This window comes from Papio anubis, chromosome 9 (genome assembly GCF_008728515.1).
Source record: "Papio anubis isolate 15944 chromosome 9, Panubis1.0, whole genome shotgun sequence".
NCBI classification, from domain to species: domain Eukaryota; kingdom Metazoa; phylum Chordata; class Mammalia; order Primates; family Cercopithecidae; genus Papio; species Papio anubis.
Window position 1 is genome coordinate 105,453,199 of NC_044984.1, and position 24,899 is coordinate 105,478,097.

A 24,899-nucleotide genomic window follows, 5' to 3' on the forward strand; every position below is an offset into this window, starting at 1 on the left:
AATTTAGTAGTTGAATAAATTTTTAAAAAAATTCATTCGTTACCATGCGCTGTTATGAATCAGTAGATGGTTTACCATTGGCAGCAGTAACTGTAAGAAGATTTAAATTGCTACTGAAAAGGATTTGAGTGAAGGTAATGTTTTATAATGTTCTAAGCCATATGCACTACTTTCAGGCCTCATCAGTTTTACATTGATTCCTAGTGAAGTGTTTAATTGCATCATGAATGCAATATAATTCAGTTCTTTCTGCTAATATGGTATATATCTCAAAGTGATATACAGCACTGACAGGGAGAATTCTCAGTTTCGTCTGGTTTTGGGAGGGCAGCGAGAATTGGGCGCCTACTGAATGCGTGGAGGGCAGACGGCAGAGGAAGACGACTGACGCTTGGCTCCATCTTGCCGAGACTTAGGGGCGGTGGACTGTGTCTGTCACCGGCTCTCAATGCTGAGGGCCAGCCAAAGAGGGATCTGGTGTTAATTGGCCTCTCCTAGGAAGGCAGGGAGATCTCTGTGTTGCCTGGGAGGCTCCTGAGGGCTGGCCAGGCTCGCTCCGGCCATCACAGTCTGATGGTTTGGGCACCTCTTTGGCTGTTTACAAGCGATTACTGACGGTTGGGATTGCTGTTGCTGTTTATTCATTCAACGAGTATTTATTGAGGACCTACTGTGCACCAAGGCCATCAGTGACCCAGGACATTGGCCCGGATCGCATCAGTCATTGATTTCCATAGAAATCTCACGTGCTCTGAAGCAAAGGTTTAAGAAAGGCTCAAGGCCAGTGCCATGGCTCACACCTGTAATCCCAGCACTTTGGGAGACTGAGGTGGGCGGATCACCTGAAGTCAGGAGTTTGAGACCAGCCTAGCCAACCCGGGGAAACTCTGTCTTTACAAAAATAAAAAATTAGCTGGGCATGGTGGCATACATGACAGGCTGGGCCTTGGGGTTTCTATGCAAAATCACCCATTTTCAAAGAAAAATTAAAACATATACATGATGCAGGCCAAACTAAATATGACTGTGTGCATATTCTGCCCAAGGGCCACCTGTTTGCAATGTCTGTTATTGGGCCTGATTCTGCTGTGAAAGCAAAAACCATTTGCTCTCAGGGTCTGAAAAATATACGCATGTTAGAGGCGGTAGAACTGGCAACGCCTTGGCAGGCAGGGGTGCGGTGCTGCGGGAGCCTTGGACGTGTGTGGGGGACGGAGGAAGGAGGTGTTAGCTTCCATCTGGCAGTCAGGGACTGGGGACAAGCCGCTCTAGACGGGGCCTGCGAGGCCGCTTGCTGCATCTCCAGAAACATAAAGAAGGCACCTTGTGGGAAACAGAGCCAAAGATAGAAGAGACAGTGTGGCTTTGGGCTTGTAAACAGGAAAGGCAAGGTGTGATTTCTGCTGGTCAGGAACCTCGCAAAATGGTGGTGGAGATGGGGTGGCTACAGCTGGAGCAAACCTTTCTTTTTGGGTTTTTCTTTGAATCCCGAAAGCAACCCGAGGTTCAGGGCTATTCCCGCTGGGGAAGGCCCCTGGATTCTAGTTTTAGAGGCATCTCTGGCTCACATCCTTCCAAACTGCAATGTATGAAAGCTATTGGGCGCCTACTGAATGCATGGCATTCTTCCTGGCATTCATTCATTTATTCACTTATTTATTCATTCAACAAGCGTATTGTGAGCCAGGCGCTGTTCTAGGTGCTGGGGATATAGTGGCGACCATGACAGATTTGCAGTCACACATTGCTTGACAACCGGGATGCATCCTGAGAAATGCATTGTTAGTCAGTTTCATTGCTGTGTGAACATCACAGAGTGTTCTTACACAAACCTAGACAGTAGAGCCTGCTACACACCTGGACTATTGCTCCTAGGCCACAAACCTGAACAGCATGTGACTGCACTGAATACTCTAGGCACTTGTAACTTGTGCTAAGGATTTGAGTATCTAAACATCTCTAAACATACAAAAGGTACAATGAAAATATGGTACTAGAGTCTTACACAATGGGACCACCATTGTATATCTATCCATCACTGACCAAAATGTCATTATGTGGTACATGACTATACCTGCCCTCTTGGAGCCTCTGTTATATTGGAGACAGACCATAAGCAAATATATAGTTAAAAACACAAATTGGCATCACTTACTACCGATGGCCTCACCCCAGGAATATATCTCAGTGTATTCATTTGCTAGGTCTGCCATGACCAAGTGCCACACCTGGGTGGCTCACACAACAAGGATTTGTCTTCTCATGGTTCTGGAGACCAGCAGTCCAAAATCAAGATGTTGGTCAGCAGCGGCGGCTTCTTCTAAAGCCTCTCTCCTTGGCTTGTAGATGACCATCTTCACGTTCATTTCTTCTGTGTTTCCGGGCCCCAAGTTCCCCCTTTTTATAAAGACACCAATGATATTGGATCGAGGACCACACGAATGAGCTCATCTTAGCTTTATTACCTGAGTAAAAGACCCTGTCTCCAAATAAGGTCACATCCTGAGTCCTGGAGGTTAGGACTTCACCCATATGGATTTGTGGCGACACAGTTCTGCTCTTAGCACCCCACAGAGAGAGCCAGCCTGTGTGACTGCAGCAGGCTCCTTGGGGCTCTCAGTGAAGTGGACAAGAAAACAGCGCCACATGTAGTGTAACTGGAATATACGTTCTGTTAAGTCCCGTGAATGATGCAAAAGTCAGATGTGCCTGACGTGTGCATCCCTCCTGGAGCGGGACCTTCAGATCCGAGTTCACGTGTTTGCGGCAATCTGATTGTCATGCAGTCCACCAGGCAGGAGCCCAGGCCACGGGGCTCCTGCCTCAGCCTGGCGCCACAGTGTAATCAGAGCCTTCTTTTCCTCCTCACTCTCGAGGAGGGCCAGCCGGGCCACCTTTTTGATCATTATAACCTTGACGTGGAAGAATAATTTATCCATGCCCCCAGACGAGGAAATTGCAAAATATTATTTATGAAGGCGAGTTGACGCGTCGTAATTCTGGCCCTGCATTTCTGGATGTGTCTGGCCAAGACGGGGAGATACGGTTGATGTTTGATAATAAAATGGGATGTCGTGCCTGGGAGATGGAACTGTGTGGGAATCGGAGAGGCAGGGGTCTTGCAAGAGAGACTCCAGGGAAGGAACTGTTCCAGAAACTGACCTGAATTGTTCTTCTGTGAACTCCTGGGTCAGAAGTGGTAGGACAAAAGTCTCCATGAAAAAGCAGGGAAGCCAGAGTTGGTGGGGATGTTGGACATCAGTTTGGGGAGGACAGAGATGTGAGGACCTTCTTTTGGGGATGGCAGCCTTGCTTTGGGGCACTTGGGCAGTTGTGTAGCACAGTGGTTGTGAGTCCTGGGTCTGTCATTGCTGCTGTGGTAGGTGCTATGGGACAAGTCAGGTAACATTTACAAATCTCAGTTTGTTCATCTGTATGATGGGAATAAGAGCATATCTACCTTAAGGATTGCCTCCGGGTTAACACGCGATAATACAGGTAAGACATAATTGGTCAGTGGGCCTGACTTCAATTAAGTTGAGTGATGAAAGATGCAGCTCTGGAGCTGACAACCTGGCCTGGCGTCCCAGCTCTGTTCCTTACTGACTGTGTGACTTTGAGCAAGTCACTTCACCTCTCTGAGCCTCCATTTTCCTCATCCGTCAAATGGGTACAAAAAGGGTCCCTAGGTCATACAGTAGTCTTGAGGGTTGAATGAATTAATGGAAAAAAAGAGTTTAAAACAGTGCTTGTCTCATAGTAAATGCTCAACAAATGTTGGCCATTAATATTACTTCCTGGGCCACGATTCTTAGTGCTCTTTCTTTGAAAAGTTTGCCTTGGATTTACAGGCAGCTTGTCCCATTGCCGATGCCATCAAACAACATGCTTACTTTAAAAATCCAAACAGATTTACACTCCCAATGAAAATTGCAAAATTTTGCAAAATTTCCATTGGGAAAATTCCTCTGAGCATTGGAAAGTTTCTCCCCTGGTGACGAGGTTTCTCCCATATGTTCCCAGGGAAACCACCCTAGCCACTGTCCACTGCAGAGGAATGGCAGACCCCAACAGCTCTGACCACCCGATTCACTAAACCGCACACACCAACTCCTGAAAATGCCACCACACGCTCTCGGGCACCAGCCAGAAAGTTCAACCTGGCAAGTGTTTTGCAACCTCTCAGCATTTTGTGGTTCTACCGAATTAGCATTTGGTATTGAATTAGTATTCATTTTCTCTAATATGATATAAAAGTATAATCACATTAGTGACTTTTATGGCACATTAGATTGTACATTTGGAACACGTCCCCGCCTGAAAGAGCTTAAAAATTTAAAAAAAAATAAAAATAAAAACCAGCCAACAATAATAACAAGCAAACCCCGCTCACAAGCCCTGGTTTTTCCAGCTGGACTGCAGCAACCTGGATAGAAAATTCTCTGCTCTCTGCCTCCTGGTCCCTATAGACAAAGAATTTTCATTCCACCGCCCTGATTTGTGAAGCATTGAATTTAAGACTTTAATAGTCGTTCCAAATGAATGTTTCTTTAATCCTGGGGCAGAAACGTAGGCTGTGGTTGGGATGTAATTAATAGCACTAATTACTCTTCCCTTGCTCTGTATCCTTTCTTTCCTGCCCTCATCCCTGCTTCCCAAGAAACCTGATGGAAGCACCAGGAATGTTCCTCTTTTGCTCTAAGATGTTCCCCTTTTCGTCCTGCCCTCATCCCTGTTCCCCAAGAAATCAGTTAGCAGGCTCAGAGACTACCCCCATTCTAAACTCCTTTTTTTGGAATATTTTCTCTTTCTCCCGGTGGTTCCTCCAGTTCTGGGACTCCTGGGCTTTCCAGAATGTTCGATTTTCTAGAACCTATTTTTCAGCCATCCTGGTGACACAGCCAGTCATGAAGGTGATGCTCTAAAGAAGCAACAGTCCATCACCTGACCCCTAGCATCTTTCTCTGCAGTGACAGCCTCACTGATGCACTGGTCCAAACATAAGACTCCTGAAGGTCCCTGCCATCAGATGCCCAAAGCCGAGGGACCCCATTCAGCAGCCCTGGGAAGCCCAAAGCACAACCTCAGCAAACCATTTTCCACTACAAAAAGTAAAGGAAGCCGAGTGTGGTGGCTCACGCCTGTAATCCCAGCACTTTGGGAGGCTGAGGCAGGTGGATCACTTGAGATCAGGAGTTCGAGACCAGCCTGGCCAACATGGTGAGACCCCGTCTCTACTAAAAATACGAAATTAGCCGGGTGTGGTAGTGCATGCCTGTAATCCCAGCTACTTGGGGGGCTGAGGCCAGAGAATTGCTTGACTCCGGGAAATGGAGACTGCAGTGAACCAAGATTGTGCCACTGCACTCCAGCCTGGGCAATAAGAGCAAAACTTCGCCTCAAAAAAAAACAAAAATAAACACAAACAAACAAAAATCAGGAGTAAAATACTTTGTACATATTATGAAAGAAAACAAGCTGATCAAGGGGGCTACACTGATTTATTTGCACCCTGCTTCATTCCCAAATAGTCGGAGGTGGGTAGAATCGCCCAGTATCAGAACAGACTTTGAGGGAGGCTGCATTTTGCATGCTAACTCTGAGAATTCACTGGCGGCTTCCTGGAGCTCTGCGTTGACAAGGATTCTTAGACTGCATTCTAGATCAGCAAAAGAGAGCCTCTTTCAATCTATAAACATTTTGGAGCTCTTACTATGTGCCAGGCCTTAGTCGGGAGAGGCTGGTAATAGATACTAAAAGACCAGCTCATGCAAAACTCAAGCACAGGCTAGAGCTGGCATCTTATCTGAATACATTGAGAAGCTATGGAAGGATTTTCTGTGGGGAAGTGCTAGGATCTGGTTTATGTTTCAAAGATTACAGCTTTAAAAAAAATCACTCTAGGTTGTGTGTAGAGAATCAATGGAAAGGAGGAAGGAAGAGATGCCAGAAGACCAGGTTCAAGGTTATTGCAGGTGAGGATGGGTGATGGATAAGAATTGATTTGATTTGGGCTTTACTTGAGAGGTCCAGTTGACCAAATTCATCGATGGTTTGGATTGCAGCATAGGAGTTGGTGATCCATTAGTAGTGTCTACCATGGACATGGGAGGTGGCAGTGACCACGCACATGCTACATATTTGTTATCTCTGCCTCATAAGTCATTCTTAGGTTGATGAGAGGGAGTGGGGAAGATGAAGGATCACTTAGGGATAGTAGTTTATGGCTTTAGCAACAGCTACAGATATTCCAGGAGATGTATTTGAAGAGGAATGTTCACTGGCCATTCCTGCAGACATTAAGCAAAGACATGGATTAGCACAACATCCATGAGACCATAGGAATTCCATGTTGTCTCCACCTGAAATTGTCCAGGAATCAGTAAAGCAACTGGGACCCTCAGAAGATGTAAAAATTAAACCAAATCCCTAGAGAGATGTGCAAAGGACCAATGTGATTCCAGAGACGCAGTCAGGAAGATTCAACGAAAAGAGGCAAGGCAGGCGGCCAACGATGGAACAGATAATAGAAAAACAGTTTTCAATTATGTCAGGTGAAAACAGAGGATCAGGGACAGTCTCCTTCCCCCTCTTTTCCTCACCTCACAAACAGGAAGGACCTGGTAAGGATGGGTAGGGGGCGGGGAGCAAATAGCAAATGACCTCCTGGAAGCACCTTTGATTTTTTGTTGTTGTTTTCTGTCAATCCCCATCTTTAAGAAGATTGAGCTCAAGTGCGGTGGCTCATGCCTATAATCCCAGCACTTTGGGAGGCCAAAGTGGGAGGATCTGTTGAAGCCAGGAGTTCGAGGTCAGCCTGGGCAACAAAGTGAGACCCAGTCTCTACCAAAAAAAAAAAAGAATTATTTTTTAAAAAAAAAAAAAAAAAAAGCTCAGCCATGATCAGACACTTGGAGAAAGTATGCCATTGTGTGAGTGGGCAGTGCAAAGACAGCCTGGACTTGGGAAGGGAATGGGACTCTGGGGAGGAACAGCTGTTTTGAAAGCTGGGAGCATCTGCATGAAGATGGGTGACGGCAGCCTGGGGCCCCTGCATGTTTTACACGATTTAAAACAAACAAAAAAATCCCTTAGGAGAAGGGAAATTTTGTGAGATTATTATATTGAATAGGGCTATACATGTAATTATAACTTTCTACTTAAAGGAAAAAAAAAAAAAAGATATGAGGACAGTCTGTGATTTTTGGCCCGGTCAGCCTAGCTGCCCTTCCTGGGAAGAGTCTAGAAAAAAACCGTCAAATGGTGAGCCAGTCTCTGCCCTTGTACTCTTGGTTGTAACAGCAGCAGTGTGGCCTTGGGAACAACACTCAGCCACAGAAAAACTTATTTCCTTCATTGACAGACAGGCTGGTCGTGAACACAGAGGGGTGCAGGAAATGGGAGCAAGGTGCCATCCCTCAGGCCTGGGAAGGGGCTGTGTGGACCCCCATTTCTCAAGCCCAGCTGGTATTCTGATCCCTCTTCCCACTCAGACAGGTGTTGACAGTACCCACCTGAGAGCCCAACGCAGCTTCTCCTGCCAGGGTTTTTTGTTTTTTTGTTTTTGTGTGTGGTGTTTTTTTTTGTTTGTTTGTTTGTTTGTTTTTTGAGACAATGTCTTGCTGTGTTGCCCAGGCTGGAGTGCAGTGGCACGATCGTAGCTCGCTGCAGCCCCGACCACCTGGGCTCAAGCGATCCCGCCTACTTCAACCTTCAAAGGTAACCGAGATTACAGGTGTGCGCCACCATGCCCACCTGTTTTTTTTTCTAGAGTAGGGGGGGTCTCACTATGTTACCCAGACTGGTCTTGACCTCCTGACCCCAAGCAATGCTCCTGCCTTGTCCTCCCAAAGTGCTGGGATTGCAGGTGTGAGCTACTGGGCCTGGCCACCCGCAAGGATTTTAGAAATACTTCCCAAGGATTCTGAAGCCGGATCAGTTTGAGAACATTTTGGGTAGCTCGTTTAAAAATATTAGTTTTTAAAGATGCATTATTTCATCAGCAACTGATCAAGATATTAAAAATGATTTCAGAATAAACAATGAGTCTCCTGAACTTCCAGCCCCCTTCTGGCTATTCACATACTTATTTGTTTTCTCGGGACATTTTGACCCATAGGCAAGCATGGAAGTGCAGCCCTGTTTAAAAACAGAAAAGGAGGCTGGGTGCGGTGGCTAACGCCTATAATCCCAGCACTTTGGAAGGCCAAGGTGGGCGGATCACCTGAGGTCAGGAGTTTGAGACCAGCCTGGCCAACATGGTGAAACCCTGTCTCTACTAAAAATACAAATATTAGCCGAGCAGGGTGGTGCACACCTGTAATCTCAGCTTCTCTGGAGGCTGAGGCAGGAGAATCGCTTGAACCCGAGAGGCAGAGGTTGCAGTGAGCCGAGATCGTACCACTGCACTCCAGCCTGAGCTACAAAGTGAGACTCTGTCTAAAAACAAAACAAATCAACAACTACAAAAAACCAGAAAAGGAGTTAGGGGATGATTCCTTCTTCAGTATTCATTGAGCTCCTATTGGGTGCTGGGCGCTGGGAATACAGCAATGAACAGAAGAATGTCTCCTGGGACAGGCAGCCTAGGACGGGACTAGGGGGACATTTGCTAAGCATGTCAACGAGTTGTGATAGAAGAATCACAGATTGTGGTTCTGCAAAGAAACAGCATGCCATGGTGTGGAGAGTTACTAAATTGACCGCCTAAGGCTGAGGAATCAGACCAGTCAGAAGTAGGTGTGTCTGGACTGTGTGTGCAAGGTGTGTGTCAGAGTGTGTATGGGCAGGCATGTATGTGCAGGCATCTGGGTGTGTTCAGGACGTGTGTGTAGTGCAGGGTGTGTGTGAGTGTGTCTGAGCCTTCATCTCTGTGCCTGTGTGCCAGCATGTGCACACGTGTGTGGTGTGTCAGGGAGGGCTCCTCCTGGTCCGAGAACTCGCGTGACCCGGTACAGAGGGGGCGCGAGATGTGGGCAGGGAGCAGGGTGGCGCTTGGCTGTGGAGGTCTCCTTGGCCACACAAAGGGGCCTGGGTTTTTGTCTCCATGCCCAGGGAGCCAATGGAGGGCTATGCAGAGGAGTGACGCAGTCCAGTGGCATTTTCAGGGGATTCCTCTGGAACAGCATCGTGGGGGGAGGTGGGTGGCCTGGAGGAGGAGGCTTAGTGACAGAAGATGGCTTGGACTTGGCCTTAGGAGTGGGGCTGCTGGGGCTTGCGGTGATGATGTAATGCGGCGGGATGGAATGAATGAAGATGCCTCCTGGGCTCCTGGCCTGAGCAGCTGGGTGGACTCTGCGCCGCTTCCTGCCATGGGGAAGATGCTGGGAGGAATAGTGGGAGCAGGTGGGACGTGCGAGTGCAGAGTTCCCTTTTGGCCACGGGTTTGAAACCTGAAATGCCCATGGTCTCCCAGAGGGGATATCAGGTCTGCAGTGGGTGGGTGGTGGAGCTCAGAGTCCTGGGGGCTTCAGATGAGCCTGGGCTCGACCACAGACAGATGGGGCAGACGGTGTCTCCTTGGCTTAAAGGGCCAGCCCTTGCCCGGCTGCCCTGGGCTCTGAGCCAGAGCCCTGGATCACCGGAAGGGTACTTAAGCATGGCCACTTTATCCCCCTCAGCTGTCTCAGCACAGCCCCTGGGATGGGCGACACCCATTAAAAGGATGCCCCCTCTGAGGACTCAGCCCAAAATGAACCAGAACCACAGCAGCAGGCTCCGTGGGGCTGGGGGATCATGAGGTTGCCTCCCCCAGCATCAAGGCCCCAGAACACTGGGTCACCTCCCTGGGGGCTGGGGACCAGCTTCCCAGAGTCTGGTTCATGTCATGCTTATCTCAGAAAATAAGGACACACGTTCTTACTGAAACACTCTCTTGCGTGCCTTGGTTGACAGTAATCCTAACAGCTAATGTTGAGCATTTTACTGTGTGTCCGCCCTGACTACCTATTGGCTCAGTTAATCCTCACAACAACCCCAAGAGGAAAGTTCTACAATTATTCCCATTGTACAGATGAGGAAACTGAGGCTCAGCAAAATAGTAGTTGCACAGCAGTATGGTGTAGACAAGACTGAAACAGGGCAGTTCAACTGCAAAACCCATTCTCTTAGCTCTCACACTCTATGCTGAGTGTTGCTAGATGCCTTTTTTTTTTTTTTCTTGAGACAGTCTCACTCTGTCACCCAGGCTGGAATGCAGTGGCACGATCACAGCTCACTGCAGCCTCAACCTTCCAGGCTCAAGCGATCCTCCCACCTCAGCCTCCTGAGTAGTGGGACTACAGGCATGTGCCAACATACCTGGCTGATTTTTCTATTTTTTTGTAGAGACAGAATCTCCCTATGTTGCCCAAGCTGGTCTCGAACTCCTGGGCTCAAGCAGTCCTCCTGCCTTGGCCTCCCAAAGCACTGGGATTACAGGCGTGAGCCACCGCATCTGGCCAGGATGTCATTTCTTAAAGTCACATCTACCCTTCAGCAGGGGTTACTGTTAGGCCCATTTTACAGAGGGGGAAAGCTGAGCCCCAGAGAGAGAAAATGCTTTGCTTAGAGTCACACCACTAGTAAGCAGCAGTACCGGGCCTGGTGTGAAGCCCTGAACTCTCTTTCAGAGGTGAGGCCTGCCCCTGGCCACCAGCCCCTCCCTCCCTCCACTGGAATTGAAAGTCTCTGTTTCCCTACCCCAGCCCAAAGCATTCCAGTGACTGCCACGGGTGGGAGCTGGGGCTTCATCCTTAGAGCTGTGGGCTCCTCAGAGCTCTGGGGCCAGCGGTGGTGAGATCCTGTTGCAAGAGAAGCAGGCTTATCACTGGAGCCTGTGCATGGAGCCCTGGTGGGTGGGCTAAAGCCCATGTTGGATTGGAGCTGTATTAAAGCCCCACTGCTGGGATATGCAGCCTTGGCCCACTTTGGGGGCTTGGGCCACCCTGTCCAGGAAGAACCCAATGGCTCACTGGGACAGCTGTCTCCATCAGAGCGATGATGGGACAGTGCTGAACAGCTCAGAAGCAGAGGAAGCTCTGTGGGTGATTGACTACTTGTTTTAGCAAGTGCGTGTATGTTTCTTGAACCCATAATTGGAAACTCACACCCTAATTTAGACACCTACCTACTGAAGCTTCCAGAAGACCTTACTTGATTAGCAGAGAGATGAAGAGCATAGAATTTGGGGTAAGGGCCAGGCGTGGTGGCTCACGCCTGTAGTCCCAGCACTTTGGGAGGCTGAGGTGGGCAGATCACCCGAGGTCAGGAGTTCGATACTAGCCTGGCCAACATGGTGAAACCCCATCTCTAATAAAAATACAAAAACTAGCCAGACATGATGGCAGGTGCCTGCAACCCCAACTGCTCGGGAGGCTGAGGCAGGAGAATCGCTTGAACCCGGGAGGCTGAGTTTGCAGTGAACTGAGATCCCACCACTGCATGCCAGCCTGGGCGACAGAGTGAGACACTGTCTCAAAAAAAAAAAAAAAAGAATTTGGGGTCAGGCTGCTGAATTCGAATCCCAGCTCTACTGCCAACTGGCTGCCTGACCTTGAACTTGACCGCTCCTAACCTCTTCATGCCTCAGTTTCCCCACCTCATAGAATTGTCGTAAGAAGCAAACAAATGCTTAGAACTATATCTGGCATATAGTGCTCACCCGGTGGGTGTTAGTTAAGTATTACTGATAGCATTGCTGTCTAAAATAGGTTTTTCTGCAAATGGCCAGATAGTAAATATGTTCTGCTTTACAAGCCGCATGGTCTCTATTGCAATGACTGAACTCTACCGTTGTAACCAAAGAGCAACCGTGGACAGTACATGAATGAATAGATGTGGTTGTGCTCCAATAAAACTTCGCTGTGACTTATATATGAGCCTGGGGGAGAAAAGTCCTTTTACCTGCGGGAGGATGTAACCCTAGGGCTGTCAGCAGCCATTGTCCCTCCATTCCTGGAGGAAGCCAGCCATGGTGGAGAGAAGAAGGACAGCTCACAGGGAGTCAGATCCAACAGAAAGAGATCAAACCCCACCAAGGTTGTTTGAACTGCTGGATCCAGCCATACCTGAAACTACCTCGTCACTGTTCAGATGTATAAGCAACAGTTTCCTTTCTTAAGCCATTTTGAGTTAGGCTGCTGCTGCTTGCAACTTGAAGAGTGCCAAATAATGCAGGACTCTTCTCCCTCTTCATGCCCCTGAATCCAGCCAGGAGTCGTCACTTATTTCTGCTGACTCGCGCCCACCCATGCCTGCCAGGGGTCCAGTTACCCTGGAGCATTCCTTAGTCCCCAACATAGTACCGTGCCCCACACCTACTTTTCCTCTGGTAGTTTAAATCATTTCTCTTTTCTTTTCAAGGTCATATAACCTCGAGCGGGTAACTTTGTTTCCATGAACCTTAATCCCTTCATCTGTCAAATGGGGCTAATCATTGGACCTAGGGCATAGGGTGATTTAAAAAGATTAAATGGATTAATATCTCTATAGCACTTAGAACAGTCCCTGGCACGTAGTAAGTACTGTCTAAGCATATGCTGTTATTGTAATACTACCTGGAAACTGAACTCACCGACTCTCTGGGGGTTTTCCTGCAAAATGAAGGGAATTGTCAGCTCCCTGAGGCAGAGATTGGGTCTTCCCATATTCTCAGCACCCTCCCAAGCCTGGTATTGAGTGGACACTTGGTGTTTGTTGAGTAAGAGTTAGAACAAGGGCCGGACATGGTGGCTCACGCCTGTAATCCCAGAACTTTGGGAGGCTGAGGTGGATGGATTACTTGAGGTCAGGAGTTTGAGACCAGCCTGGCCAACATGGTGAAACCCTGTCTCTACTAAAAATACAAAAATTAGCTGGGCGTGGTGGCACGTGCTTGTAATCCCAGCTACTTGGGAGGCTGAGGCAGGAGAATCACTTGAATCCAGGAGGTGGAGGTTGCAGTGAGCAGAGATCGCACCACTGCACTCCAGCCTGGGCGACAGCGTGAGCTCCATCTCAAAAAAATGACAAGCAGAAGACAATAACATAAAGTGAGCATGAGGAAGCCACACAAACTGGATCAACCCCCCAAGGTGTGCATAGTTAGAAGTCACGCAATAATTGCTTTGGGAGTTTATGAAACCTTGAGACACAGAGGAATGTTAGGGGTCCCATGAGCAATTTGGGGATTTGAATGTTTTGGATTCACATCCTCAGTGCTAACAGTGTGGTCCACAGTGGAACTGAATTGCTCATTAGAAATGCAGAGACCTATCCCTGCCTGTACCCCCTGTAGCAGAATCTGCACTTTAACAAGATCTCCAGGTGACTTGTGTGAAAATTAAAGTTTCAGGGCCAGCCGTGGTGGGAGAGGAGGAGGACAGATCAGAGGGAAGCAGAGCCAAGAGACAGAAATCAAACCCCTGCAAACAGTGTTTGAAATGCTGGATCCAGCCATACCTGAAGCCAACACTCCACTGTTCAATTATATGAGCAGTGGATTCCCTTTTTTTCTTAAGCTACTTTGTAGATGCTGTCAGCAGGGCCTCTGTGTCATAAGGGACTAGGGGCCATTTATGGAGGTAAGGATGGGGTGGACGCTATGAGCCTATGTGCCATTTTATTAGGAAAACATTAGGTGTCTAGCTGTCTGGGTAGGGAAGAGATGCATCTTTCTGCCCCCTGAGAAAAGAGAAGCAGGAAGGTCGTGTAGGGCCATGGTGACCCACATGGCGGGAGGTCTTCAGAGCCAAACCAGAGTGACCTCATTGAGACAGTGGCCTCCAGAAGTTGTCAAACAGAGGTAAGCACAGAAGATGCAAGGGTTTGGTGGAGGGTGGACACAGACTGTTGTCATCTCTACCAAGATGGTCAGTGTTATTGTCTAATGGTGAGGAATTTGGGCCACATGCAGAGAACACGAACTTTAAAATCCACACAGAACTGGACTCAAATTCTGGTGCTGCTGCCACGTGCTCACTGTATGACCCTGGGCGAAGAAATATGTGTATCTGGGCCTCATTGTCCTTGTCTACAAAATGGGGGTAAAAATAGCACTGACCTCATTGGGATGTGGAGAGGGTTCATGCAGCAGTGACCAGAGCTGGTGGGTGAGAACCAGCTCTAAGCATCGCCTTCCAGCTCCATGTGGAGTGACATCACAGCAGGGCTTGAAATTGACCGTGGTGGGAAAATGTACACCATGGAAATGGTAAATATCAGAATTTGTCCTTTTTCTCCAGAGAGCTGATTGTTTAACATTTACCAGCATCCTACTGGTGAAATGCCAAGATGTATTTAAATTACTATCCACAGTGTTTGGTGGTGGTGATTACTAATTATGATTATATTAAGCATGTTACTCTAATATTACTAATATGGAATGGTTTTCATGATTGGGCTTTCAGTGTGTCCACTTTGACTCTTTTTTTTTTATAGACTGGGTCTCTCTCTGTCACCCAGGCTGGGGTGCAGTGGTGTGATCATGGCTCACTGCAGCCTCAACCTCCTGGGCTCAGGTGATCCTCCTGCCTCAGCCTCCTGAGTAGCTGGGATTATAGGTGTGCACTATCACACCTGGCTAACTTTTTTCATTTTTTTGGTAAAGACAAAGTCTCACTATTGTTGCCCAGGCTGGTCTTGATCTTCTGGCCTCAAGTTATTCTCCTGCCTTAGCTTCCCAAAGCACTGGGATTACAGGCGTGAGCCACCACGCCCAGCCTGCGACATTTATTTTAACTGCTTGGAAGCCTTTTCTTCTAACCCTCTGGCTCCTAGCTCCATTCTGGAAAGCTGACATTATCAGTTAGCTGAGTTCTGAGTAGACAACATACTGTAGATGGTAATACCCAAACTAACATTTATTGAGCATGGACTAAGCGCCAGGCACTGGAAAAGCACTTCTTGCAGATACTCTCATTTAACCCACCCAACAACTCTGTGAGGTATGAACCCCGTGTTGTGAACACAACCCAGGGCTCAGAGAAGTTAAGTGACTTGCTCTGGTTTGCACAGCTGCTTGATGGAGGGGCCAGGCTTTGAGCCCTCGCATTTTGACTCTAGAGCCTGTGCTTTCATCTGGAGGATCTGCAGAGGCTAAATGTGGAAGGGGGCAGGTGTTTGGTTCCTGAGTGTGGACCCTCCTTGCTGGGAGGCTTGGGCGGGGGTAGTGGACACTGCCCAGGACCGAGAAGTCCTGACAGCGTCATCTGCTTGGTGGACAGCAACCGTCCGACTTTCTGGGACGCGTGCCGGCCACATTCTGATTGGCGAGGGGATGTCTCTGTTGGAAGGGAATCTTGGCCACTTGCCCCTTGGCAGCAGGCTGCTGGCTGCCACGTGGAGTGCCGTTTGGAGGCGGTGGGAATTATTCGGCAACCTTGCCTGGGATAGCTTGGAATGGATTGTGGCAGGGCAGGGCGGGGGCTCTGCCAGTCTCCCAGACAGGCTGGCAGGGAGAGGGAGAGCACCAGCGCTGTCACAAGAAGCTCACAGTCTCAGCTTCTGCACTGTCCTCCCGGCCCCTGTCTGTCTCTGTCTCTTGCTGTCCCGTGGCCTCTCTATCTGCCAGGAATGAGATGACAGGTGGTTTGGCACCAAGGGAAGCACCGTACCCTGTCCCTACAGGCCTTCGTTCCTTCGCCCGCACTGAAGCTTGGGGGCTTTTACTTCTTCCACTGTTCCCTATTTCCATCAAGATAAAGTTCACACTCCTTGACGTGGCTCGAAAACCTCTTGTGATATGAGCCCTGCCTCTCGGTTCTGTAGCTTCTGCCCCTAAGTAGACCATGGGCTTCTCGAGGGGAGGGCCTGTTTCATTCTCAACTTTGTATTTTTCTGTAATGCCTACCTCAGAGCTCACTCAGAACAAGTGGGTGAACTTGAAAGGCAAGCGGGGGTGGCCCCCGTCCATGGTGGAGGGGACCGAGTCACTTCAGGATTTGCAGCCATCGCCTGTGCTGCATCTTAAGGCAGATTTACCATGTGTCAGACGCAGTGCTAGGCTCTAAGTTTTTTTCTGTTCCTATCTCATTTAATCCTCCTAACAATCCTATTGGGCTGGCCCTGGGGTTTTTTTTTGTTTGTTTGTTTGTTTGTTTCTTTTTCGAGATGGAGTCTTGCTCTGTTGCCCAGGCTGAAGTGCAGTGGCATGATCTCAGCTCACTGCAACCTCTGCTTCCTGAGTTCAAGCGATTACTCATGCCTCTGCCTTCTGAGTAGCTAGAATTACAGGTACACACCACCACGTCCAGCTAATTTGTGTATTCTTGTAGAGATGGGGTTTCACCATGTTGGCCAGGCTGGTCTTGAACTCCTGACCTCAAGTTAACCACCCATCTCTGCCTCTCAAAGTGCTGGGATTACAGTTGTGAGCCACTGTGCCCAGGGTAGGCCCTGTTTTATCCCCATTTTACAGAGGAGGAAACCGAGGCACAGAGAGTTCACCTGCTGTGCTGGGCAGTAATAAGGGCAATAATAAGGACACCTATTGTGAACTCTCTGGGCAGTAATAAGATTTGAACTCAAACCAATCCGGAGCGCTGCTGGCTGGAGTGAGGTCTTTCTAAACTACCCTGACAGATGTGCACCGTCTTAGCGCTGTTCCTCCCCCATCCATTTCCTGAGGCCCCATCAGACAGCAACCCAGTTTGCAGCTCCTCACATCACCCCAACTCTGCTGTGTTCACACATCCTTGATGAATTAACCTGGGCAACACCAGCCCTGCCTGTCACACCGATAAAGGTAGAGCCGTGGAGATCTGGGTTGCAGAAGATGTCACGAGCCCTTCTCTCTGCCTGTCGCCTGTCCCCTGCAGATTCTGGGGCTGCTCAGATGTTTTGGAGAAGAGCTGGAATGATCCGTATCGGTCTGATGGGTGGGTGTTTGGAAACAAGGAGAGACGCACTAAGTTGGTTCCTTCCAAGCAGGACCTCCCACCACACCAGAACCTCATCCCGTCAGTTGAGGGTGGCCCATGTGGCTCAGCATGCTGGGGACTGATTGTTTCCACGTTCCCCAGCTCTGCCTGACAACAGGGCGACATTCCTGTGCCATCGCAGGGGAGAGTCTCATTGTGTTAGCGACTCCCCATCAAACTGTGTCATATTGGGATTGTATTGTATTCATAGTTGTTTCCACTAATGTGATATGAAAGTTACTAATCGGAGAAGACTTCTGCATTGTATTAGGGAAAACAAATATTAATATGAGTCGATGGAAGTAGCTAATAAGAAACGCAAGTTGCTAATAGGACATGATGGATCCGTGGGAGGAATTTGGGTCGGGTGCTTGAACTTTTCTGGAATGCTCAGCGGGGTGGGGGTTGCAGGATGGCAGGAACTCTATGTTATAGTCGCTCAGAATATGAGGGCCCATATCAGAGCGCCCTCCCTGCCCACTGTCATCACTAGCCCTCCAACTCACCTCTGTCCTGCATTGAATGTCATCCCCCAAAATTCGTGTCCACCTAGAACCTCAGGGTATGACCTTATTTAGAAGCAGGGTCTCTGCAGGTGAAATCAGTTAAGATGAGGCCATACTAGAGTAGGGTGGGCCCTAAATCTAATGACTGATGTACTTGTCAAAAGGCCACGTGAAGACAGGGACACTCAGGGAGAAAGTCATGTGATGACAGAGGCAGGGATGGGAGCGATGCCACAAGCCCAGTGACACCAAGGATGGCCGTGACCACCAGGAGCTGGAGGTGGTGAGGAAGGACCCGCCCCTGGAACCTGCAGAGTGAGTGCAGCTCTGACAGCCCACACCTTAATTTCAGACTTCCAGCCTCCAGAAGCGGAAGAGAAGACGTTCCTGTTGTTTTAAAACCCCCTAGTTGATGGTAATTCATCACAGCGTCCATAGGAACAGAACCCTCTTTCCCCACCATGCCCCAGAAAAGCAGGGATGGCCACAACCATACTCGTTTTATTCAAAGATAGCCAGTCGGATCGGGGACATTCTTCCACCCCCAGCGGGTCGGCCTGGCTGCCTAACCAGCCCTGAGAATGGAGGGCTGGCTCTCTCCCCGACTTTGTTCTTTTTTTTTTTTTTTTTTTTTTTTTGAGACGGAGTCTCGCTCTATTGCCCAGGCTGGAGTGCAGTGGCCGGATCTCGGCTCACTGCAAGCTCCGCCTCCTGGGTTTATGCCATACTCCTGCCTCAGCCTCCCGAGTAGCTGGGACTACAGATGCCTGCCACCTCACCTGGCTAGTTTTTTTGTATTTTTTTTTTTTAGTAGAGACAGGGTTTCACCGTGTTAGCCAGGATGGTCTCGATCTCCTGACCTCGTGATCCGCCCGTCTCAGCCTCCCGAAGTGCTGGGATTACAGGCTTGAGCCACTGCGCCCGGCCGACTTTGTTCTTTTAAAGAGGAAAAGCCTCCTCAGTGGCAGGGCGGTTGGCATATGGGCTCCGCAGCCTGCTTCGCGTCACGTTAATATGTGATTAAAGGGGTCTTAAAACGCCCATTAGTCCCCCTCTGGTATCTAATAGCGCTTTTGGATTTAGAACAGAATATTATTTACTCATTAGCTGATAATAGACCCTGAGTACACGCCGTATGTATTGGGACAATTATTAGAGTCGATTACACACAGAGACGTGGTTCTGCGGGAGTGGGTGGTGGTGGGCCAGGGTGGTCCAGAGGGCATGAGGGTGGCAGGAAATGACCTATGGGTCATACAAGGACAGCAGGGAGCCCGCTAGAGGTTGTCTGTGGCTGCTGTGGATGGAAGCAAATTCTGGGTGCAAACAGGGCCACTGGATGCCCCATGCAAGGTACTGGGGGGGTAGAATTTAAGGAACCTGTCTCTAAGAATTGGGGTGCCAACAGTAACAGCCCCCATGCAGTGGTAAGAGATTGCACCAGAGCATTCGGCCTGAGTATCCCAGGATGAGAGTATTAAGAACAATAACTGGACTGGCACGGTGGCTCACACCTGTAATCCCAGCACTTTGGGAGGCCGAGGTGGGCAGATCACCTGAGGTCAGGAGTTCGAGACCAGCCTGACCAACACGGAGAAACCCCATCTCTACTAAAAATACAAAATTAGCTAGGAGTGGTGGTGCATGCCTGTAATCTCAACTACTCGGGAGGCTGAGGCAGGAGAATCACTTGAACCCAGGAGGCGGAGGTTGTGGTGAGCCGAGATCACGCCGTTGCACTCCAGCCTGAGCAACAAGAGCAAAACTCCATCTCAAAAAAAAAAAAAAAAAAGAATAATAACTGCCCCCGCCGGATCACAGGATAGGGTGATGTGCCCAGGATACACAGCTAGGAAGTGACTGAAGCTGGATGCACACCCAGCTCTTCTTTTTTTTTTTTTTTTTTTTTTTTTTGAGATGGTGTCTCGCTCTGTCACCCAGGCTGGAGTGCAGTGGCACGATCTCAGCTCACTGCAACCCCTGCCTCCTGAAACCCAGCTCTTCTGATGACAAAGCCTGGGTTCTTTTCAACATTCCTCTCCACTTGCTGCTGAAACTTCTCACTGATTCCAGTCTTCCCCATTCTCCAATAGAAAGAGGAACTTTGACATCACTTCCTCTTATGTGTGGTGTGTTGGAAAGATGAAAATAGCAGGTTGTTCCTCTCCGTGACTGGGTCCCTGACCTCAGGCCCAGCATGCTGAGAAGGCCGAGGTGGAGGGAATAAGCATGTGGAAGCCACGGGAGCATCTCCTGGGAATCGAGAGAGATCAAGGAGGGATGGACTACGCCCATGTCTGGCATCGGCAACTCTGGTTAAGGTGTGTGGGAATGGGAGGGGAGTGGGGAAGCTCCAGGCAGGGTCCAGCGAGGGGTCCTGGTCGCCGTGGTGATGCCTCTTGGGCTGTGACCCAGAGTGGCGTTGGCATCCAAGGAGAGAACAGGCGCTGATGATGCCTGCAGTCATCCTAGCAGGTGTCGGTGACTGATTCCACTTGGGGGTGACGGAGATGGAGAAGTTGGGCACACCCCAGTCTGATGGACGGGGTGCAGAGTATGGAAGGAAAGCCTCGAGTTTGACCTTCACACACGCCTTGGCCTTGGCAAGCCTGATCTGCAGGTCATCAGTTTGCAGTGATTTTCCCAGAGAACGCATGAGCCCCTTAGTGCACTGTGCAGCCACTGAGAGCACCAAAAGCCTCCCCTTAATACCCAGGCTCACTGTGGCTTTTCTGAGACCAGTCAGAAGGACAGACGAGAGGGGTTTCTTATGTACCAGTGGGAGTGAGTCTCTCTGACCCAATGCAAGCAGCTGGGAGACATCTTGCTTCCTGGTTTCCATGGCTTGTGGGGAAACCCCGGTCCCGTGTCCCTGTACACACAGGTGGCTAGTGGCTCAGCGGGTCTGAGAGCACAGCCACCTGACATATCTGGGGCTATGGGAGGGAAAAGCCCAGAGTGCCCTCTCTGAGGAGTCGTCCCAGCCTGTGGCCACAGTGATGCTGAAGGGGTTTGCAGGCCATAATTAGAGGCCCAGTGTCGCCTTTGTCCAGTGCCTGAGCTGAGAACAGGGCTCCCTCATGAAAGAACGGCAGGGTCCCTTTTCACGTCCCGGGGAAGGAGCCGGGGAGAAGGCAGAGCTTGGGAAATTGGCCCTTCTGTCTTCTCCCATCCAGATATGTGGGTCCTGGGCCTCACCTGTGCCAAATAAATAACTCACTTCCCAATGGGCAGGCAGCGTATGCATGTCTCTGTGTGTGCATGTTCCTGTGTACATGTGCATGCACCTGTGTGTGTGCCTGTGCCTGTGTGTGTGTGCGTGTGTGTGCATATGCCTGTGTGTACCTGTGCCTGCGTGTATGTGTGCATGTGCCTGTGTGTGTATGCGTGTGTGCATGTGCATATGCCAGTGCGTGTGTGTGCATGTGCCTGTGTGTGTGCAGGTGCCTCTGTGTGTGTGTTTGTGTGTGTACGTGCGTGTGTGTGTGCCTGTTTTTTAATAAAGCTCACCAGGAGCCAGATATCAATTTCTGTCAGAGAGACGCAGAGCATCTGAACCAGAACTAAATAAAAATAAACATTAAACAATTATTGGAATTTAGGTTTATTTTAAAAATCAGCAGGGTTGAGGGAACCAGACACCCATTAGCGAGGCAGAACTATCGGGCCTTTTAACAACCCGCTGGTTCTTGGCTGCCAGGGAGATTTGGGCTGTCCAAGCTGTGGAAACTCCGGATCCTATTGATTAAAAATGATGCGGTAGCGAACCAATTATATCGTCATGGCTGCTTGTGGCGCTGGCTGACACTGGCTACCTGTTTGTCTTGATGGAAATGGCTCTGTTTGGGGGACTCCGGGAGGGTGGTTCAGTGTCCGCATCCCAGCCAGCGCTTTCCACTCTCTGCACTTCCTGCAGCTGGGTGGAGGCTCCGAACCTCGAGCTGTCTGGGGTTTTTGCGTTTTTCTCCTCTCTATCCCTTCCATGGACATCTGTAGTTTAAAAGGAGTCTGTGTCTTGTCAACCAAATCAATGCAAATAACCGGTGAACGTTTCTCGACTTTTCAGTAATAATTGATCTTCCCAGAACTGATATCGTTTGGAAAACGTAAGTAAGGAGATCAGCAGTGAGCCAGATGTCCGCACTAAGAGAATATAATTGCTCTGAGTTATAGGAAAAGAAATGATTTCCCTTCCAGCTTTAGCTCCAAGAGCTGAGCAAACTGCCGTGCAGCATCGAGAAGCTTGCAATAAACTCAAGGCTTAGTTAGAGGCAGCCTCAGCCTCTCAGCCATAAGATTTGGGTGACCGTGGGACTGGAATCTTCCGAGCTGATGGGCAGACTTCTTGCCTGCACATTTTGGTCTCCAGGTTTTTGCCTGGAGGCTCTCTGCACAGCCAGTTGCTGTTGAGAAGGGAGAGAGAGGTTTGTTGTTCTTCTTGAGGGATGTTCAGGCTTAGCCCCTGAGCTGCACATCCACTGCATGGGAATCTCCTCTTGGCTGGTTCTTTTGTTGTTGTTGCTGTTCTAATTTGATGGTCATCCCCATGCATTGCTGTGATTGGCTTCTGACTTGACCAGGGTGATACTTAGAAAGTCAAATGGAAATGGGGTTGATCTGTGGGCTGGTGGATGGAAAATAGGATGCCAGGGGGCACTTTCTTTATGAACACTGTCATTCTTCCAGAACTCATTCATTTGTTCATTTGAGCATTCATTCATGTGCTCATGCAACACGTAGTTCCAGGGCACCTACTCTCTGCTAGGCACGATAAGGTGCTGGGCGCACAGGGGTACCTGCCCTCCTGGAGCTTTTAGTCTAGCTATGAAGAGATACAGACTTGAAATCGTTCATGATGACATCACAGTTGCCATGGTGCTTCAGAGAGGTGAGGAGGCAGCAGTGGGGGCTCATGACAGTAGGAACCTGACCTCATGTTGGGGTGTTGGTCTCCTGGAAGTAATGTTTAAGCTGAAACTTGGCTGAGGGGCAGGGCTGAGTTAGGCCATTGGTTTTCAGACTTGAGCGTGCATTTGAATCACCTGAAGTTTCCTTGAAAAAAATCGCCAGGCTCTACCCTCTGAGTTTCTGATTCAGTAGGTCTGGAGCCTGTCTGAGAATCTGCATTTCTAGCAACATCCCAGGTGACACTGATCCTGCTGGGCCGGAGACTTTGGGAACCACTGAACTGGGCAAAGAATTGGGAGGAGAGGGCATTCAGGTAGCGGAAACTGCACGTACAGAGGTCCTGGGGCTGGTATGGGCTTGGCAGTTTCCGGGAACCAAATGAAGGGCCAGAGGGTGGGAGCAAAGCACAAGGACTATGGGAGGAAATACTGTAGAGAAGTAGGCAGGGCCCTGACCACACAGGCCTTGCAGACTGGGCTGGAGGGTTCAGATTTTATCTGAAATGGGATGGGGAGTCCAGGGAGATTTTAAGCAGGGAAGTATCAACATCCAGTTTACATCTTGAAATACCCTGTCCGGCTGCCAGGGTGGAAGTGAGATGGCAGAGAATTGCGTGGAGCCAGGGAGGCACCCGCAAGCATCCAGGCAGGAATTGGCAGTGACCGGACCAGGCTGATGACAGCGGGCATGGAGAAGCAAGGGACGTGTCTGAATGAGACCACGCTCCTGCTTTCCGGGAAGTTTTCCTGATCAGTTTGGTTCCACCCTTCAGTCTGTGAACCCTCATTTCTCACTTGAAGAAGTTGTCCTGTGTTGACAGTGACGTTAGCAGTTCCTTGAGGGTAGGGCTGTGTGTGTCCCATGTGAGTCACACGCAGCCCCTGGTGGATACACAATACCTTATACTAGCTGGCTGAAAGCATGGGACAGCTTACCTGCAATGGTTACCACATCCAGTTTTCCAGATACCCTGGGGGAAGGTGGAGTTGTGCCCATTTTGCAGAGGGGGAAAACTGAGGTTCGGAAAGGGCACGGGATACTCCCAAGCTCCCCAAGGTGGGCTGAAGGAAAAGTAAGATTCCCTCTGCAGACTGGGGTGCCCTCTGGTGACCAGACAAAGGGAACAGGGACATCACCAACCGTGAACTCTAGACAGCAACCACAATTCTCTTTGGAGGTATCAACAGCCTTCCCCAAGATGATGGTCAGGCCACCGGAAATATTAAGCAAATAGAGAAGAAATTGCAGTTTTGAAGAGGTCAAAAATAGTCAAATAGCAGCAGTTTTCTATGGTTCAACTGAAATCGAAATATAAAGGGGAAATCTTACAATTCCAGAAAATTCTGCTACAGCATTAGGAAGAGGAGTCGCCAAGCAGTCTAAATTGTCTCTGGAAGCAGCTCCCCCCACACACAGAAGCTGATGAGGGGGCCGTACAGGGATGCAGCATCCTAGAATCAGTCTATAATGCAATCAATTTTGTACATCCCTGGTGAAACAGCAACATTTATTTAACGTCTTTTATAGAGCAGCTGAGTTTTATCACAAATCACATTCCATTTCTATTCATCTGGGACTCCTTGAAGGCTAAAATGCACTTACTTTTCTCTGAGGAAATTTACCAATTCCTCAATAAAGACCCATTTGCCTCTGTATGTAAAATTGACACATTTATTGAATATTAAACATTTAAGATTTTTTTTTACCAACCCCCTCCTCACCCACACCTTTTTTTTTTTTTTTCACACTTTTCCACAAAGCTTCACAGTCATTAGGGAACCTTCCTCAAAGTGGTGAGAAACACGTATTTATGGGCAGAAACCAGCCGACATTTAAATTTGGGGCTTTCTGATTACTGGGAAATGGTCAAGTGACATAATAAATTTATAGAGCAGCACCCCATGCCTCTGAGTGGCCTCTCTAAGCTGTATGCTTTTCCCATCTCTTTGTGGCAGGCTTGGTCACGCGGCGATGTCGTGTTGGGTTCTCAACAAAAGTTTTTTTGTCTACACTCATAACATTTGCAGAAGGTAGGGACTGCCTCCCTGGCAATAAATTGTGCTAATTAGCATGAGGGCCTATTAATAAAGCAAGTTTTCTTTTATCCATGTTACTGAATGGTCGGAGACATCAATTAAAGTGTGTGTTCAAGACAATGTCTTTTTCACCGCCAGTTGCAGTGTTTTGGTTTAAAAAAAAAAGTAAGCGGGGATCTGGGCAGCTTATTGAGCATGTTTTTGTGTCTTTAACATGAGAGACGGCTGAACTGTTGAACTTAGGTCTTGAATGTTGGGTCCAGATCTCCTGCCTCGGTTTCTAAATCAAAGCAGTAGGTGGCAGGGGCGGGGTGGCAGTGGGCGCTTTTCCCTGGGTTGGGGGGAGAACTGATGGGGTTTGAGGAGTCTCTTTTTTTTTTTTTAAGAGACAGAGTTGTTTCGCTCTGTTGCCCAGGCTGCAATACAGTGATGCGATCACAGCTCACTGCCTCCTCAAACTCCTGGGCTCAAGCGATCCTCCTGCCTCAGCCTCCTGAGTACCTGGGACCACAGATGTGCAGCACACCTAATTTTTTTTTTAATTTTGTAGAAACAGGGTCTCACTATATTGC

General features: G+C 49.0%; 1 protein-coding gene across 4 annotated transcripts in view; it reads left to right on the forward strand.

Annotated features, from left to right (window-relative positions):
- The window catches only part of CUX2 (cut like homeobox 2), a 319,501-nt gene that overhangs the window by 119,593 nt on the left and 175,009 nt on the right, over positions 1 to 24,899 (forward strand). The window contains exon 1 of one of the 4 annotated variants that reach the window (XM_031650757.1): positions 19,591 to 19,704. The exons of the other annotated variants lie outside the window; for them this stretch is intronic. The gene's annotated coding sequence lies outside the window, so the exon portion shown is untranslated. Of the gene's footprint in view, positions 1 to 19,590; positions 19,705 to 24,899 lie in introns of those variants that run through there. 4 annotated transcript variants of the gene reach the window in all.